Consider the following 9,464-nt stretch of genomic DNA (forward strand, 5'->3'; position numbering starts at 1 on the left):
ATAAATAATCGAAAGGGAGTACGATCCATGTCCTTTACCTCCGCCAATTACTACTACATGCCTATAAGGCAGAATCGTTAGCATACCAGCAAACTGCTTAGAGGCATTTTACGTTCTGAGTTTGGTTTTGGACCTTAAGTTTCATTTCGTGGACCACGTGTTTGGTAACAAACAACAAATTAATTGATAATTAAATCAAAGTTAAAACGGATGGATTTGTTTTAGTGATTTTTTTTTAACCCGTTGCCTCAGTTAATAAGGGTTACTATTATGTATTGAAGCTAATTTCATACAACGTACACGTTAAGGAGAGCTGGAGGAGGGGCGAAGGCCTTAGATAAAACCCATAAAAACTTACGAAATGTGTTTTGGACTTGCTTAAAATCAGGTTCGGGCATGCGTTGAGGTCGGGAATGTGATAACATGCCTGGACATCATAGATCTTGGCAAATAAGCGCGTGAACATGTATGCGTGTCGGTTGGTATGTGCGTATTTCTCAAGTGTTTTAATACGTAACTTTATCTTTTTATTGTTTCCGGACTCTGCACTGCGGTCATGCTGCAGCACCGCCTTGAAGGGTTTTAGTCGAAAAAAATCGACCTTAGTGCTTACTTGTAGAATCTGGTATTCTATCGATCTCTTGTCAAACCGCTAAGTTACATGGGACGTAAAGAAACTACCACTGGTTGTCACAGCTTTCCACACAGTGTTCGTCTACCAAATCCACTCACAAGGAACTGGTCGGCCTGGGGCTATATTAGAAGACACTCACCCAAGGTGCAGCGCAGTGGGACTGAACTTGCGGTTACAGAATGAGATGATGACATGATACAACCACATCTGCGCCTTAATGCATTGGAAAGTATTAAAAAAAATCTTATTTTTAATCGATATTTAAAAGAAAATGTATTCCTCATATATATATATATATATATATATATATATATATATATATACCGTTGCTATTATGCAAAAGTGTCGCATGTCCAAAACGTTGCTTTTTCAGAAAACGAAACAATAGTTTCACCATTCCATTCGTTTTTACATTAGCAACAGTTTTAGCTCAACAATAATGATACTTCGTTGGGTGCATAAAATCGTAACTCCATGCATGTAGGATATTTTCAGTCAGAAATATTTTCGCGAAACTGTCGTATGTGGGACTTGCTACACTTTTGAAAAATGCTAAACTTTTGGACTACACTTTAACAATTTTTATCTAAAGCAGCTGGAGATACGATAGTTTGACCAAATGAACCGGCTATTGCAAACAAAATTAGGTAAATTTTCAGATTAACACCCGCACAATCTTCACTGGGATGTTAGCGTTACGGTTAGGGACGGAATTCCTTAACCTTAAAATCCTAACCCTGACCCTAACTCCCTAGTGAAAATCGTGCCGGTGTTAATCTGAAAATTTACCCAAAATTAAATATTGAATAAAAAAAAAAAACGCATTTGGCCAAATTTGGACATACAACAGTTTAACATAATAGCAACGATATACACACACAACCGACATAGATATAGGTTTCATATAAATGTCGTTATTTTACACTCATGAATTAACTCCGAAATGGACGACAGACGGTACAACACTAAAGCAGATGATGACATAACACAACGTTTAAAGTGCTTATTCTGGTGTAAACAAACGAAAAAGCAACACGTCCTTCGCAGAAAGCCCTCACCACCACTACCATCACTATTAAACTGTTGGCCGCAAGATTTGTAGAGCAGCGATGCCCAACCTTTTTGCACCACGAAAAGGGGTCTCAACGCGCATAACAAAACATGAAGTGAATAATATATGATTTAACTACAATATTATATATACAATGTAAAAAAAAACACCCAGTCTACCGTGATAGTGAAAATAGAATTAAAATTTCTTTTAGGCGCAGGATGACTATGTGGTAAGTAGCTTGCTTACCAACCACATAGTTCCGGGTTCAGTCCCACTGCATGGCACCTTGGGCAAGTGTCTTCTACTATAGCCTCGGGCCGACCAAAGAGTTGTGAGTGGATTTGGTAGACGGAAACTGAAAGAAGCCTGTCGTATGTATATATATATATGTATGTATGTTTGTGTGTCTGTTTGTCACCCCAACATCGCTTGACAACCGATGCTGGTGTGTTTACGTCCCCGTAACATAGCGGTTCAGCAAAAAGAGACCGATAGAATAAGTACTAGGCTTCCAAAGAATAAGTCCTGGGGTCGATATGCTCGACTAAAGGCGATGCTCCAGCATGACCGCAGTCAAATGACTGAAACAAGTAAAAAAAGTAAAAGAGCGTGAGTGTTTGGGGCAGCCTGTTGTCGAGGGTCGTAGAAAAAAACTTTGCGATGTTGACTTACGTCCCTTGAAATTTGGCGTCGATTTGAAACTGGTGTCAGCTTTCGTCTGATCGATAAAATAGATATCAGTGATTATAAGGAATTGCCCCACCACCATCGTCAAGTTTGGGGGTTCTCTGTGCTAAGGTTAAAATATTGTAGGTTCTGTTGATTCATGTCACACAGAACCTCGTTCGGCCTGCTAGAAATAACAGCCAAATTTATCATATCACGATACCATAGCACCTTGAAAAATAAATAACTAAAAATGTAAAAACATTGGGTACAGTATTTCTGGATATACTGTGCTTGAATAAAAGATGAGAGAGTCATGGTTGGCCTGAATCTAAACAGAAATCCTAGTTTTCGCTAACAAAAAAGTTATGGGTTGTGTAGCAGTTTGTGCTCTCTCTAGAGCCCCAACATCTGTTCAAACCCTTTATTGAAGTTACACAGTGTTCCTTCAACTAATATCACAGTCATCTAGTATCAGCTTTATCCAATCGCAATGCCAAGCTCGCACATTTAACTGTGCACCCTATTAATAACTACAAGCCCACAGATCCATCAGGCTTGGTTACACGAGACAAGACTGGAGTATTTGAAATTCATACGGCAATCATCATTGTTTTAACGTCCATTTTTCCATGCTTGCATGGGTCATACAGACTTTATTGAGGCAGATTTTCTACAATTCGAAGCCCCTCCTGTCACCAACCCTCACCGGTTTCCAAGCAAGGTAATGTTTCCCCGTGACCAAATAGGACTTCACAGAACATTACAAATGATACAATGTCAAGACAACGAAACAACACACATACAAGGGCTTCTTACAGTTTCCATCTTCCAAATCCACTCACAAGTCTATAGAAAGTGCTACAGTTTCCATCTATCAAACCTGCTCACAAAGATTTGGTCAGACGGAGGCTACTGCAGAAGATACTTGTCCAAGGTGCTATGTAGCAGGACTGAACCAATGCTGTATCAGTCTACTTTTTCTCAGGCATTAGACTTCTGGTTATCAAACTCATTAAATGTTTGCATTGAAAGAAATAAGAATGAAAAAAAAATCTCATCTATTTTTCTCTTTCGTAAACCAAGTTTGGATGGGTGTCTATACACCACCAAAGTTATAGAATGCCTGGCTGAATGTGTATAAGCTAACGTTACGTTCTGAGTTCAAATTCCGCCGAGGTCGACTTTGCCTTTCATCTTTTTGAGGTCGATAAATTAAGTACCAGTTACACACTGGTGTCGATGTAATCAACTTAATCCCTTTGTCTGTCCTTGTTTGTCCCCTCTATGTTTAGCCCCTTGTGGGCAATAAAGAAATAAGAATTTTGTTCCTCTTTACGTTCTCAGTTGATACTCCAGCAAGGTTGACTGCCATTCAGGGTTGATAAAATAAGTATCAGTTGAGAGCTGGTGGGGAGGGGGGGTCAACGTAACAAACTTACTCCCTCCCCTGAAATTGCTGGCCTTGTGCCAAAATTCGAAGCCAACACCAAGCTGGTGTTTGGAACATAAATTAACAGGAAATTTTGAAGGTTTAAATTTTGGTATCAATTTAAACAGGAATTTGTATCATAGAATTAGGGACAATCTCAAGCAGGGTGCTCATTAAATGAGTGAAGTCACATTACAGATCAAGTATGTGGACCTTGCAAAGCAATGTCACACCCCGTCACCCAAAAATGTTTAGTCCTGGTCAGTCTTCATCAAGCAGACCAAACAGATCAAGAGTTCCAATTGAGACTGTTTTCCATTTTATTCCAAAACAGTGTGAAGGCACATGGCTCGATGGTTAGAGTGTTGGGCTCACAATCATGAGGTAGTGAGTTCGATTCCCAGACCAGGCTACATATTGTGTTCTTGAGCAAGGCATTTTATTTCACATTGCTCCAGTTCACTCAGCTATAGAAATGAGTTACGTCACTGGTGCCAAGCTGTATCAGCCCCTTTGCCTTTCCCAACATCGGTGGCACGGAGAGGGGAGGCTGATATGCATGGGCGACTGCTGGTCTTCCATACACGACCTTGCCCAGACTTGTGCCTCAGAAGGGTACTTTCTAGGTGCAATCCCATGGTCATTCATGACCGAAGGGGATCCTCTCCAAACAGTATAACTTGGATTGTATTATTTAATGTGCTCTTCCTTTATGACAGTAGGGAGTGATTTGATACAGCTTTAGCTGCTATTGTTAGTAGGTCAAGCAACAATGTCTTTGCATTACAAGGTGAAGTGCAATGAAATGGTTTGAACTGGGAACTGAACCAGTGTCTCTTCACTCATTAAAATAGGACACCACATAAAAACACCCTTGCTGGTACCATGTGTAAAGCACTGGTACTGGTACCACATAAAAAGCACCCAGGAAACTCTGTAAAGGGGTTGGCATTAGGAAGGACATAGAAACAATTCCAAAACAGACAACAGAGCCTGGCACAGGTCCCAGGCTTATCAGCTCCTGTGAAATCCTCCAATTCATGCCAGCATGGAAAATGGATGTTAAATAATGAAAGATGTTGAAGTAGTGAAATAATAGAGCATCAGAAAAAAAAGGGGTATAAGTCCCCTTAACATCCAGTGTTCAAATCTCCTAAAGATCAATAAACAAAGGATCAATTAAGTATCAGAAGTTGATTTCATCAACTACACCCCTTACTTGTAAAGGTGTGGCCCTGCAGCAACAATGTCAGAAAATTAATCTAGAGAAGGCACAGACATGGCTGAGTGGTCGAGAAATTTGATTCCCAATTACATGGGCTCCGGTTCAGTCCCACTGTGTGGTACTTTGGGCAAGCATTTTATACTCTAGTCAAGGCCAGCTAAAACTGAGTGGAATTCATCATTATCATTTAACATCCATTGTCTATGCTAGCATGGGTTGGACAATTTGACCAGGACTGGGAAGCTGAGGGGTTGCGCCAGACACCAGTCTGATTTGCCAGCATGGAAAGCCAACATTAAACAATGATGATGATGATAATAGTTTAACACTATGGAAATGCATATCCACATGTGCACCAAGCTTGAAAGATTGCTTGGAGACACAAGGTATGTTATGCAAGTCTGCTGGATTATTGCGTTTCCATAGCATGAAATTATTAGCAGCTCTCATTTAAATACTGTCTCTACTATATGGCATTTCTCTCTCACTAGACGGACTACTTTTTTTTGTTGATCCTGCCTATAACAAAACAGTAAACTCTCCCTCTCTCTTTATAAATAATATATATATATATATATAGGTGTGGCTGTGTGGTAAAAAGTTTGTCCCCCAAAAACAAGGTTCCAGGTTCAGCCCCACTGTGTGGCACCTTGGGCAAATGCCTTCTACTATAGCCCATTGTGTGTGTGCGTGTGTGTGTGTGTGTGTGTATATATATATATATATATATATATATATGTTTGTGTGTGTGTCTTGCCTACATCGCTTGACAACTGATGTTGGTGTGTTTACATCCCCATAACTTAGTTCGGCAAAAGGGACCGATAGAATAAGTACTGGGGTTAATTTCTTCAACTAAAGGCGGTGCTCTAGCATGGCCGCAGTCAAATGACTGAAACAAGTAAAAATATATATATATATACACACACATGGACAGGAATGGCTGTGTAGTAAGAAGTTTGCCTCCCAACCACATGGTTTTGGGTTCAGTCCTGCTGTACGACACCTCAGTCAAGTGTGTTCAACTATAACCCTGGGCCGACCAAACTAGCAGAAGGAAATTGAAAAGAAGACCATCCTATATACAGATAAGTGAATGTGTGTGCTACTCTACTTGCCTTGACATCATGTGATGGTCATAAATGAGTGACATCATCAGGCAAAACAGCGTTCTTTGTCTCCAATCTTCTGTGAAAGTATATTCAGGTATAAAGGAGAGAAAATTTTACTTGGAAACAGGTGAGAGTTGATGACAGGAAAGGCATCCAGCCATAAAAATAAATCCACAACAAATTTTGTCCAACCCATACAAGCAAGGAAAAGCAGACATTAAAAAATGGTGATACACACACAAACATGCATTTTTTTAGGGACTCTAATATAGGGATAAGGCCACAACATTTGAGGGCTGGGTAATGTCAAACTCCAACATTGGTCCTATATTTTAGCAACCCCCAGAAAGACAAAAAAAGTTAGCCATAATAGAATATGAACTTAGAGTGCAAAGGTCCATAATTACATACCACAATGCAGTTCGTCTAACAGCTCAGCGAGTTTGACTAATTAATAGCTGCTGAATTTTGTTGAGGCAGATTTTCTACAGCCGAATGCTCTACCAGTCACTAACCCTCACTTGTTTTGAAGCACAGTAATATTTCCCCTATGGTCAGACATGTTTTTTAGGGAAAACTAGAAACAAACAATGCTGCTTGTAATGATGGAGATGTGCTTTTACAATCATGATGATGTCAAGACAAGGGTACACACAAGCACACACCATCACTTAATGTCTGTTTGTCCATGCTTGCACAGGTTGAACAGCTTGAATGGGACTGGTAAGGGCCAGGGGCCAAACCAGGTTCCATAGTCTGATTTGTCTTGGTTTCTACAGCTGGATGCCCTTCCTAACACCAACCACTTTACAAAGTGTACTGGGGGATTTTTACCTGGCATCATCACCAGTGGTTTTTACCCAGCACAGGCTTCTTTTCAGTTTCCATCTATCAAATCCACTCCCAAGGCTTTGATTGGCTCAGGACTATAGAAGACACTTGCCCAAAGTGCTGCACAGTGGGACTGAACCCTAACCCAAATGGTTAGGAAGCAAGCTTTATAACCACAGAACTACTCATCATGATTGTTTAACATCTAGTATCGGTTGTATGGTTCGACATGGAGCAGGCCAAACTCGACATGGTTTCTATAGCTGGATGCCTTTCCTAATGCCAACCACTTTGCCAAGAGCCTTTTACATGCCACCAGCACAGGTGTGCTTACACAGCACCGACACAGGTGCTTTTTACGTGGCATCAGCACCTGAAAGGACAAGCCTGTATATCTGGAAGACAGCAATTTTATTTTCCTATGCTTATATCAGATGTTATACCATGTGACTCCTACTGTCACTAAATAATCCCTTCACATTTTCTTTTTTAAAGCAGCATGCAGTAAAAGAGGAGACATAGTGTGATATCCATGCTTTTTTTTTTAATAAGAAAATGTAATGGCTGTGTGATAAGTAGCTTGCTTACCAACCACATGGTTCTGGGTTCAGTCCCACTGCGTGACACCTGGGGCAAGTGTCTTCTACTATAGCCTCGGGTCGACCAAAGCCTTGTGAGTGGATTTGGTAGACGGAAACTGAAAGAAGCCCGTCGTATATATGTATATATATATATGTATGTGTGTGTATATGTTTGTGTGTCTGTGTTTGTCCCTCAACCGATGCTGGTGTGTTTATGTCCCTGTAACTTAGCGGTTTGGCAAAAGAAACCGATAGAATAAGTACTAGGCTTCCAAAGAATAAGTCCTGGGGTCGATTTGCTCGACTAAAGGCGGTGCTCCAGCATGGCCGCAGTCAAATGACTGAAACAAGTAAAAGAGTAAAGAGTATACCGGTAGGTTTTCAACCAAAAACTGAACCTACACAAAAGCCTCTGCCAGGTTGTTCCACATGCTAGAAATAGCAACCGAATCTCAATTCACGTTTTTTGTTGCTAAACAAGTAGGGACCAAGAGTATGAAACTATCATCACCATAAACAGACCTTTGAAAGTCCCCAGGAGGTGAGGGGTTGTCAGAATTAAATGATAATCTGTTATCAATCATAACCAGTTCAAAGGAATGCCAAGAAGATAGTGAGATGGTGCAAACAAAAATGTAGACCAGCACTGGAATAAATGCAACCCAGGACTTGGTCCTGTAACTCCCTCCACTCCCACACACTAAGTTCCGAGTTCATATCCCGTCGGGGTTAGCTATTTTTTTAAATAAATGAGGGAATATCTATATGGTCGCTAGACTTCCTAGAAACAGCAGTCAAAGTCTCAAATTACATATTAGAATTTTTTTTTTTAGACACATTGCTTAATATAGTCCCCAGTATAACAGTATACAAATAGAAGAGATGGTCACTGTTGGATCGCCTTCACCTGTAGGTTTGCTTAGCTAGGGCTGACCTGTGACTTAAGAAAGTATTGTATATGCTTCCAAAGCAGAACCAGTAAATATTTACAGAGAATATATCATATCCCAATCTTTTGCCAGGGTTTGTAATTGATTTTATTCCCGATTCATGCTTTTTTATTAACTGTAGTAGACCCCTGAAGAGACGAAAAGGCCAAATCGATTCTAGCAAGATTTGAAAACGGCAATAATTTTCGCTAACTAACGATACTTCTTTCAGATTGTAATTTTATGAGAAAGCCTAAAAAAAAAATTATAAGAAAAAAACAATTTCGAACTACATTTAAACGGGTGGAGATATATATATATATATATATATATATATATATATATATACATACATATACACACACAAAAGCGAAGAAATACACTCCGACTTAAGTAAAGGAAGCCAAACGTGGTCGCCAAACCCGTTAGAATAAGCCCAACCTTATTCCAACCAAAGCGTAGTCATTCAAAGAGCACGTTATATAAAATAGTCCTAGATACACACACACCATTTCAACTAAAGAAAACAATGGGATGGTCACTACTGGAAGGCCTTTGATCGCTGATCAGCTCAGAGCTCAGGTGGGGATCAAGTAACCAAAATATACATCTCATAAACAAAAAAGAATGTTACAAAACACTATTATAAAAAGAATATATATCTATATATAAATAATATAGGTCCAACTTTGGTGTACATTTATTCCAGTTGTACCCTTCTAACCATTTTTTAAAATCATTTTATTTTTTCACCCATAATCTATTCTGTGACTACATTTGCTAAGCGTATTAAATGTTACGAAGACGGTAAGGGTGTGATTTAGGGAACGTATATATGTTGTCATGCAGGAAAGACTGACAGAGGTTTTCATTTTCATCTGTGGAATGCGTAATCAGTCATACTGTCGCTACTCCGAGTTTTGCGTTGCCCTTATTTCGTTCTATAAACACACCCACACACACACTATATATATATATATATATATATATATATATATAT

General features: G+C 39.6%; 1 protein-coding gene across 1 annotated transcript in view; it reads right to left on the reverse strand.

Annotated features, from left to right (window-relative positions):
- LOC106869836 (protein LSM12) overlaps window positions 1-9,464 on the reverse strand; it is a 24,134-nt gene that overhangs the window by 12,540 nt on the left and 2,130 nt on the right. The window lies entirely within an intron of this gene.

The sequence above is a fragment of the Octopus bimaculoides genome, chromosome 9, assembly GCF_001194135.2.
Source record: "Octopus bimaculoides isolate UCB-OBI-ISO-001 chromosome 9, ASM119413v2, whole genome shotgun sequence".
NCBI lineage: Eukaryota > Metazoa > Mollusca > Cephalopoda > Octopoda > Octopodidae > Octopus > Octopus bimaculoides.